The following is a 9,463-nucleotide window of genomic DNA, read 5'->3' on the forward strand; positions in this document are numbered from 1 at the left end:
ACAAAGTACCAAATAACTGCTGTTTTTACTGTAACCGAGGCAACGGGGAAACTGGTCACCAGGGCAGTGGATCCGCTTAGGAATGCTAAAAGTGTAAGAGGAAATAGTTCCAAAAGTTGGACAAAGGACAAGAAATATCAGCTGGACGAGTGAAATGTCCACGTTATCTCTTATGTTAAAGCCACCTCCAAGATACGCTGACCTTTCGAAGTTGAGGATGAGTGTAACGCAGCAGCCCGTGAATGGCGGACAGGAGGGTTCCTAAGGTCTGGGGCAGATTTTGTTTCACCTCTTGAGTCCCAGTGGACACCATAAGGGGCTGGTAATGGGTCAGCAGTTGCAGCACCGACTGACCACCATGCCCTGATGATTGGAGAACTGCAGCTGGGTTGTGCCAAATGGGTCCATAGACCTTAAATCCCTGTGAGGCTAAATCCCATAGTCAGGGATAGAAGCCCAACAAGAAATCAGGTCTCCTGAGAAACAGACTAACCAGATAGTATCCTGGGAAAATGTTATACTCGTGGGAAAAGAAGACTGATATACTAGGTAAGGGGGGTGGGGAGGGATAGAGTAAGAGAGAGGCTTGGAGAGGGCAATTGTGTAGACACATTGTGACTACAGTGTGATACTCCTGCTTGGTGGAGAGAGCTGGTGCGAGCCCCAAATCCAGCCTTTTGTCTGCTTAGGCAGCATGGTCTCTTGTCACTCAGAGGGAAAACAACAAAACAAAACAAAACAAAACAAACCTGTGTTTAATTGCTTAGTCCAAAGTGACTACCTTGTCTAATTTGAGGCTATAAGGTTGGTCCTCTCGGGCCCTCTGGTTCCTCATCTGTAAATCAGAACTCATTATATCCACTTTGCTAGGGCTTTTGTTAACTCAATGAGATTATGTACATAAAGAGCTTGGCACTATGTCTGGTACAGAGCAAATTTTCACCAAATGTTAAATTTATTATTTTGGTGATGATGGTTATAAGTTAGTCAGTGTTTATCAAGTTTTAAATATAGTTAGTTAATTCACGTATGAGTACTGAACCTATTAAGAATAAAAGTAAAATTACTATAAATAAAGTTTTATTTAAGACATTGCTATGGGACAAAACTAATTACATTTTTATGCATAATTCTCCACTTATTAAACAGATAATTTATTGGGAAAATAGAATTGGAATAGTAAGATAATAAGAAGAAAATTGTCTAAATAAAGTGTCGTTGTTGCTCAACTGGTAGCTTAAACTTGAAGCCTAACTTCCTTCCTGGTATCACCTCACTTGATCTTAGCCAAAAGAAGCCGAGAGCTTAGCCGAGAAGCAATTGTTGGTATCACCTCAAAAGACTTGGTCACAGAAGGAAAAAGTGCTTACGGACCCAATGATCTACAAACTCTACTGCTGGAAATTTATCCCAAGGAACATAGAAGAGATGCACACACAGTATGTGGATTTTAATTGCAGAGAAATAGTTGAAGTCAACCTACATTCAACAACAAGAGGAAGGTAATGTGTGACACTCCCATGCGGTAGTATTGTGGAACCATTTACAATCATACTTCTGCAGGATATTTTATGGAGTAGGCAATTAGCATGATATATGTGATTTTTTAAATATTACAAATATAGTAGCAGTCTTAGATAAGTTTCTAGAAACGAAGCCTCCTGAGACTACATCAGGAAGAAATGGAATATCTGAATAGATCTATAACTAGTAAAGAGATTGAATCAATAATCAAACATCTCCCGAAAAAGAAAAGTCCTGGACCTGATGATGTCATTGATCAAATATTTAAAGAACTAATACCAATCCTTCTTAGCTTTTCCCCAAAAACTGAAGATGAGGGAACACTTCTTAACTCACTCTATAAGGCCTGATTACCATGATACCAAAGCCAGACACAGACACTGCAAGAATGCTACAGATCAATATCCCTATGAACATCAATGCAAAAATCCTCAACAAAATACTAGTGAACAGAATTCAACACAATATTGAAAAAAGTATACACCATAACCAAGTGGAATTTATTCTTGGAATGCAAGGATGGTTTAACATATGAAATTCCATCAAAATAACGTGCCACATCCACAGAATGAAGGGAAAAAACACATGATCATCTCAATTGATGCAGAAAAAGCATTTGACAAAAGTCAATACACTTTCATGATAAAAACACTCAATAAACTAGGAATAGAAGGAAGCTATCTCAACATAATAAAAGCCATTTGTGAAAAACCCACAATGAATATCATATTCAATGATGAGAGATTGATTTTTTTTTCTCTAAGACCAGTAACAAGTCAGGGATTCTTGCTTTTACTATTTCTATTCATCATAGTACTGGAGGTTCTACCAGAGCAATTAGGCAAGAAAAAGAGATCAAAAACATCCAAACTGCAAAAGAAGTAAAATTTTCTCTGTTTGCAGATGATATGATCTTATACACAGGAAACCATAAAAATTACACACACACACACACACACATACACACACAGAATGAAAAGTTGAATTCAGCAAAGTAGTAAGATAGAAAGTCAATATATAAAAATCAAGTTCATTTTTATACACTAACAATAAACAATCTGAGAAGAAAATTACAAAAACAATTGTATTTATAATATCATCAAAAAATCAAAATACTTCAGAATTGAACAAGGAGGTTAAAGTCTTGTACAATGAAAACTACATTCCATGAAGAAATGAAAAACTACATTAATAAATGGAAACATATATCATGGAATAGAAAACAATCTTGTTGGGGGAGCCTGGATGGCTCAGTCAGTTAAGCATCCAATTCTTAATCTCTGCTCAGGTCATGATCTCACACTTTGTGAGTTCCCACATCAGGTTCTGTGATGATGGTGCAGAGTCTGCTTTGGATTCTGTCTCTCCTTCTCCCTAGCCCTTCCCCACTTGTTCTTTCTCTCTCTCTCTCTCTCTCCAAAAAAAAATATAAGAAAATAATAATAATAAATAAATGTAAATAAATAAAAAGAGTAACTAAAAATAACCCCAATATTGTTAAAACGTCGATACTACCCAAAGCAATCTACAGATTCAATATAATGCCTATAAAAGTTCCAATAACATTTTTTCAGAAATAGAAAAGCCAATCCTAAAATTCATATGGAATCCCAAGAGACTTCAAATAGCCAAATCTTAATAAAGAAGAATAAAACTGGAGGACTCACACATCTGATTTCAAGAGTATGGTATTGCCATGAAAACCAATGGAATAGAATAGACAGCCCAAAAATACACTCTGATATATATAGTCCAATGATATCAACAAGGGGGCCAAGACCATTTAATGAGGGAAAGTAAAGGTTTTTCAACAATGGTGCTGGGAAAACTTGATATCCACATGCAAAAAAATGAAGTTGAACTTTTACCTAACTTCACATACACAAATTAACTCAAAATGGATCAAGAAACCTACATGTAAACCGAAAACAATAAAACTCTTAAAAAAAACATAAACAAAATCTTCATGACATTAGATTTAGCAATGATTTCTTGCGTTTGATGCCAAAGCCATAGGTAACGAAAGGAAAATAAGCAAACTGGACTTCATAAAAATTTAAAAATTTTATGCATCAAAAGACACTATCAACAAGAGTAAAACAGCAACCCATAGAATGACGTAAAATATTTGCCAACCATATATCAAATAAGGGACTAATATCCAGAATATATAGAGAAATCCTACAACTCAATAATACGTGTGTGCACACACACACACACACACACAGAAGAAAACAAAAAAAACAATTCAAAAGTGGGAAAAGGACTTGAGTTCACATTTCTCCAGGAAAGATTATAAAAATGGCCAATAAACACATGAAAAGATGCTCAACGTCAGAAATCATTATGTAAATGCAAATATCACCCCACAGCCATTAGTATGGCTAATATTTTTAAAAAGGAAGAAAACAACGAGTGCTGATGAGGAATTGGAGAAATGGGGATCCCTGTGCACTTGTGGTGGGAATGTAAAATGTTATCATACTATGGAAAACAGCATGGTGGGTCACCAAAAAAATTAAAATAGAATTGCTTTATGATCTAGCAATTCCACTTCTGGTTATACACCCAACACATTGAAAGCAAGGCCTCAGACAGACATTTGTACACCCATGTTCATAGCAGCCTTATTCACAATAGCTAAAGTATGGAAGCACCCACGTATCTATCAAAGGATGAATGGGTAAACAACATATACTATATCCATACAATGGAATATTGTTCAGCCTTAAAAGGAAGAAAGCTCTACAACATGCTGCAACATGGATGGACCTTCACATTATGCTAAGTGAAATAAGCCAGTCACAAAAAGACAAACACCATATGATTCCACTTATGTGAAGAACTTAGAGTAGTCAAAATTATAAAGACAGAAAGTATAATAGTGGTTTCCAGAAGCTAGGAAAAGGGGAGAATGGGGAATTATTGTTTAACGGGGACAGAGTTTCTGTTTATGAGATGAAAAGTTATGGGGATGGTTGGTGGTGATGGAGCACAACAACGTGAATGTATTTAATACCACTGAACTATAATGTTATGACTAAAGATTTTAAAGCAAAATACTAGTTATGAACACATTCATTTACAAATAACCACAATTGCTCTGAAACATATTAGTTAATTACCTTCAGATTGAATACACAAATAGAAAAACCATCGATGTGCTCATTCACCTTTCCTGTGACAATAGACTCTAGCTATAACATATGTTCACATAATGGTTATAAAGTATTTGTTTGATTAAAATAGCACCATAGCAATGAATTTCTTAATAGAAGGTTACATATCTTTTTAAAGTTTATTATTTGAATCAGGTTTGGTAATATGTACTCCTTGCTCAGTTAATGAGCTAAGAAGAACATGGAGATTACACGTGGAGTTTATCAGTCATTTAAAACTGCAAAATAATAGTAATCCAAAGCATTTTGATTCCCATCGATTTTATGCAATATTTATCACCCATTGACAGTAAATTCGTAAAAGTCCTATGAAGAATATTCTTTAATTTGAAATTAAAGTAAAAAAAAAATAAATAAATGAAATACTTTATAAATGCATGTGGAGAGTAGTAATGTGGCTAATGCTTTATAATACATGATGGTCCAGATAAAAATTAAGGGAATCATCTGCTGTTTTTAATACGTGTACATACACATGCATGTGTGAATGTGTGTATAAAATGAGCTGTGTGTTTAACATATACATATATATGGCTCAGGGACGCCTGGGTGGCTCAATCTGTTAAACGTCCACTTCAGCCCAGGTCATGATCTTGGGGCTTGTGAGTGAGTTCAAGCCCTGCGTTGGGCTCTCTGCTGCCAACACAGCCCACTTCAAATCTCTGTCTCCCTCTCTCTCTGCCCATTTCCTGCTCATGCTCTCTCTCTCAAAAATAAATAAACATTAATATATATTTCGATGGAAAGAACTTTGGAGTTAAAATTATGAAGCTTAGATCTGAATCCTGGGTATTTCCACACATAACTGAATGAAGGTGTTCACATCAGTTAAACTGAGTCTCAGATTCCTCACCACTAAAATGGGATAATAATATCTCCTTTCCTCTTTTATTTGAATTTTATAAAATTCAAATTAAGTAGCATCTATAGAAAGGACTTTGGAAAATAGAGAGTGTTCTTTGAACCTAAGCTTCTATTGTAGGACACTTAGCTAAATTTTGTGCATAGGTTAACCCAAGTTGCTTAATAATTTTGAATGACTAAATAAATAAATCTTTTAAACATATTATTGGTACAGTAGTAAGGTTCTGTTAAAGATGTCCGTAAGTCACTCTCTGAATGTCTACAGGTGCTCCTATGCCCATTCATCCCCTCCTAATTAAGCTTGTTTTCTTCAATATATGAGTAATTAGGAGATATGCACACTTATTTATCATGGCATTTTGTTCTCTGTTATGATTAATTATTGAAGCTCCCTGACATATAACACCTAACTTAAAAATCATTACATGATCCAGCCGGCCCCTGGATGATTCATTTGGCTAAGCACCCGACTTAGGCTCAGGTCATGATCTCGTGGTTTCTGAGTTCCAGCCCCACATCGGGGCTGCTGTCAGCCTGTCAGCACAGAGCCTGTTTTGGATCCTCTGTCCCCCTCTCTCTGCCCCTCCCCCGCTTGTGCTCCCCCTCCAAAAACTAAACAAATATTAAAAAAAAATCATTAGCTTGTTCTATTCTGAGACTAAGTTAGGAGGATAGGAAAAGCACACCCTTCCAGCTGTAGTGAAGCATTTTCCCTACAGACAAATTACTGGACATCATATTACTTAATAATGGCTACAGTGCTATTACTAGCAAAGTAGCTGAAACTATTCTGTCAACATCAAGTGACGGTTACTACAATAGTTCTATTTGGACACTATTTCAGCTACTTTATGAGCTAAATAATGGTTGTGATGGATTATCCATTAAATTACCGTTTATAACATTTTTATGTTATAATTTTATTTTATTACAATGAAAAGGTATATTTGGAGTTCTTTTAAATTTATTTACAAAATGGACTTTGGAAACATATCCATTTGTAATATGCCTATTACTCTTGATTGTATGTTTTATAGCAAATGCATCGCATTTAACTACATATAACATAGTAATATTTTAAAACATTAACAAGAGTATTTGCTTTTCCTACTTAGGAGCATCAAAGTTGTCCTCTGCTCAATACTTCAGAAGAAGGAGATGACATGAGAGAGAGAGAGAGAGAGAGAGAGAGAGAGAGAGATTCAGCAACATATTTCCTGGCATCCAGGAATAAGCAGCTTAGCCTTGGATAAAGGAGTGATTTTGGAGGAAGTGGAATGAGCTCAGTTCAAAAACAACAAAGCTGATTTAGGGTGGCAAATGATGTATTAAAAACCACTTTCCCTGGTTCCTTCCTACCTCCAGACTAGATTCAGAGAAAGAATAAAATCATGCCATTTGCAGCCACATGGATGGACCTGGAAGATATTATGCTAAGTGAAATAAGTCAGTCAGAGAAAGACAGATAATATGTTTTCACTCCTATGTGGAACTTGAGAAACTTAACCAACGACCACAGGGGAAGCGAAGGGAAAAATAGTTACAAACAGAGAGGGAAGGAGGCAAACCATGAAAGACTGTTAAGTACAGAGAACAAACTGAGGGGTGGATGGGGGGTGGGGAGAGGGGGAAATGGGGGATGGGCATTGAGGAGGGCACTTGTTGGGATGAGCACTGGGTGTTGTATGTAAGCAATGAGCCACGGGAATGTATCCCCAAAACCAAGAGCTCGCTTTACACACTATATGTTAGCCAACTTGACAATAAATTATGGTTTAAAAAAAGAAAAAAAAAGAATTATTAGAACAAACAAGACACTTAAGCAATATTGTTGGACATAAGATCAACATATAAAAATCTAACAGTACTCATATACATGATATACAACAACCAACTTGAAAATATAGTAGAGAAAAATATTCAAGAGATAAAACTAAAAAAAACCAAGGTATATACCTTAGTATATTCCAAGGAATCTGGTGAGGTAGCTCAAAAATACACAAAACCTGGATGTGGAATACTACAAAATATTTTTAAGGATATAAATGAAGATCTAAATGAACAAAGACACAACTTGCTCATAGATGGATGGCTAATAATATAAAAATGTAGATTATCTCTGAAATAAAAAAAAAAAACAATGCAATTGGAAATAAAATCCCAACTTTTTTTCATAGAACTTGGCAACTCAAAAAATCATTTGCAAGAATAAAGGTCCAATGCACTATCTAGCATGCTAGCCACTAGCCACATGTACCTACTAAGCCCTTGAAATGTGGCTAGCCTGAATTAAGATTCAGCAAAAATATTATATTATATATTAAGAAAATGATATTTTGTGTATTTTGGATTAAATAAAATATATCTTTATTTTTTTAATTTTTTTAATGTTTATTATTTTTGACAGAGAGAGAGAGAGAGAGAGAGAGAGTGAGCAGGGGAGGGGCAGAAAGAGAGGGAGACACAGAATCCAAAGCAGGCTCCAGGCTCCGAGCTGTCAGCACAGAGCCTGATGCGGAGCTTGAACTCGAGAACCACAAGATCATGACCTGAGCTGAAGTCGGTCGCTCAACGGACTGAGCCACCCAGGCGCCCCTAAATAAAATATATCTTTAAAGTTTTAAAAAAGAGTCAAGGCCCAAAAATAGCAGAATTTTTAAAAATTGAAACAAGGAGGACAGGATATTTACTAACAGATATTTAAGACTTGTTATAAAATTACTTACTCTATTATTATTGATAGAGTATGACATTGTTGCAAAGACAGATAAACATAAGTTAAAAATAGTCTTGAATTAGATATAATATAGGGAGCATTTAAAATTCGTGGGTGATAGGGGTACCTGAGTGGCTCAGTCGGTAAAGTGTCCAACTCAGGCTCAGGTCATGATCTCACGGTTCGTGGGTTCGAGCCCCGCGTCAGGCTCTGTGCTGACAGTTCAGAACCTGGATCCTGCTTCAGATTCTGTGTCTCCCTCTGTCTCTGCCCCTCCCCGACTCACGCTTTGTCTCTCTCTCTCTCTCTCTCAAAAATGAATAAACGTTAAAATTTTTTTTAAAATAAAAATTAGTGGGTGGTAAATGTTCATAATAGTTTAGGGACAACTGTCTTTATGAATAGAAAATTACTCTATCTCTTCCTCTCAGTAAACACAAAGTTTGTGGATTAAACTCTGATAGATTAAAGAACCAAAGTGTAAAAGTAAAAATATAATATTTAAAATTTTTATCAAGTGATTACTTAAATAAGACATAGATAATAGTAATAATAAGAGAGGCATTTCACAGTCCCAACAATCACAATTATAAAAACTTATGTATTACAAAAGAACATGAAATAAAAGGCAAGACACACAATGGGAGAGGATATGTACAACAGATCTAATTGACAAATGTTAGAATTCACTTTATGTGAAGAACCTCTACTAACAAATTAGAAAGCACAAATATTCCAATAGCCATATGTCAAAGGATATAAACAGGCAACTCACAGAAGAGAAAATCCAAATACCTGACAAATAATCAGAAATTATAAACAAGGAAATATTTCACACTGTCGTGATTGGCCAATCTTAAAACATTCTGACCATAGTATTGATTTACAGATAGTGAAATGTACACATACACCTGCTGATTGGAATATAAATTGGCAGAATCACTTTGGAGAATGATTGCACAATATCTGGCAAATTTAAAGATGAAAACACTCTGCCACTTAACAATTTGAATTAAAATACATTTTTTTAAATGTTTATTCAGTTTTGAGGGAGAGAGAGAGAGAGAGAGAGAGAGAGAGAGAGAGAGAGAGAGACAGCACACCAGAGGGGGAGGGGCAGAGACAGAAGGACACAGAATCTAAAGCAGGGTGTAGGCTCCAGGTTCCGAGCTGTCAGCAC

This window comes from Herpailurus yagouaroundi, unplaced genomic scaffold (assembly GCF_014898765.1).
Source record: "Herpailurus yagouaroundi ecotype Mexico unplaced genomic scaffold, PumYag 188, whole genome shotgun sequence".
Lineage (NCBI taxonomy): Eukaryota > Metazoa > Chordata > Mammalia > Carnivora > Felidae > Herpailurus > Herpailurus yagouaroundi.